This window comes from Staurois parvus, unplaced genomic scaffold, assembly GCF_062004578.1.
Source record: "Staurois parvus isolate SC_StPar_1 unplaced genomic scaffold, SC_StPar_1.0 ptg000143l, whole genome shotgun sequence".
In the NCBI taxonomy this organism is placed as follows: Eukaryota; Metazoa; Chordata; class Amphibia; order Anura; family Ranidae; genus Staurois; species Staurois parvus.
In genome coordinates, this window is record NW_028317939.1 from 2,823,189 (window position 1) to 2,824,904 (window position 1,716).

Consider the following 1,716-nt stretch of genomic DNA (forward strand, 5'->3'; position numbering starts at 1 on the left):
TTGAGTGATGGGTGGTTTTGGTATCTGACGCTTTAGGATGTTTTTGATACTTTGTCCCCCTCTGGTTACTGTGGTTCCTCCTCAATAAGAGACTACATTGTTCTGTAGTGATGTAACGGCTGATGGGAGGAATCACTACACCCAGCAGGGGACAAGGTTTCCAACAAACCCAAAGTATCTGATACTAGTGGCGTCCATAGCTCTTCAAGAGAGACTCAATTAGACTGACCATGTCCTGAAGAGGTAAGTATTAAATATTTAAATTCCCAAACACGAGTACAATACTAAAATATATATATAATAATAGAGATAATGCCATAACTACAGGTAGCCCAGTGTTGCTCCATACATATTAGTGGATAACTGTCTTTGTATTCAGGTCAGGTCTGAACAGAATTATGTAACATTTTGGGAAAAATATACAGCCAAGAAGTCCAGAACTTGATGCTATTATAGCAAAGACCTCCACAGCCACCATGTATTTCCCTCTGGTGCTCAGATAGGCCGGGATCATGGCAATCCAGACACTGCAGAACACCAGCATGCTGAAGGTGATGTACTTGGCCTCATTAAAACTGTCCGGTAATGTCCTGGCTATAAAAGCGATAATGAAGCTCACAGCTGCCAGAAGCCCCATATATCCCAGGACAGAGTAGAAGCCGATAACTGAACCCTCATTACACTGAATGATGATCTTCCCCTGATAAGAGTGAGTGTCTCGATCCTGGAAGGGGGGAGAAATAGACAACCAAGTGACACAGATTATGACTTGGACCAGTGAGAAGACACAAATGATACAATTGGGCAGTTTGGTTCCCATCCATTTCCTCCAGGGACTCCCAGGTTTGGTGGCCTTAAAGGCAATACACACCATGATACTTTTGGCAAGTAGAGAAGAGACGGCAACTGAGAAGATGACACCAAAAGAGGTGACACGCAGCATGCAGGTTACATCTATTGGATGGCCGAGGAACAAGAAGACACAGAGGAAGCTCAGCATGATGGAGACCAGGAGAAGGTAGCTCAGGTTCCGGTTATTGGCTTTAACAATGGGGGTGTCCTGGTAATGTATAAATATCCCCAATATTAAACCAGTCAGAAGGCAACAGAGGATGGAGACGGCTGAAAATACTGCAACAATGGTGTCATCAGTGTAGGAGAGAAATTCCACCACTCTTGGAACACACCGATCCTTCTTCTCATTTGGCCATTCATTGTCAGGACATTTTATGCAATCTTCACTGTCTGCAAGAAGAACAATACAAACACAATGAGCATCGGGGTCAGAGCTTCTGAGGAAATGAACTGTCTTGTGTTGTCTCCCAGCTAGCAATGGGATTTCCATCAGAGAATTGTGGGAGATAGATAGATAGATAGATAGATAGATAGATAGATAGATAGATAGATAGATAGATAGGTAGATAATAGATAGATAGATAATAGATAGATAGATAGATAGATAGATAGATAGATAATAGATAGATAGATAGATAATAGATAGATAGATGATAGATAGATAGATAGATAGATAGATAGATAGATAGATAGATAGATAATAGATAGATAGATAGATAGATAGATAGATAGATAGATAGATAGATAGATAGATAGATAGATAATAGATATCACACAGTTGAACTCCTATGTGTAGAGGCTGCACATTATGTACATTGGTATGTGCTTAAAATTTTTTGGAAAAGAATAAAAAAAGATATG

General features: G+C 40.2%; 1 pseudogene; it reads right to left on the reverse strand.

Annotated features, from left to right (window-relative positions):
- Window positions 1–352: 352 nt before the first annotated feature.
- On the reverse strand, window positions 353–1,278 carry LOC149465143 (vomeronasal type-2 receptor 26-like; annotated as a pseudogene).
- Between the last annotated feature and the right edge of the window lie 438 nt (window positions 1,279–1,716).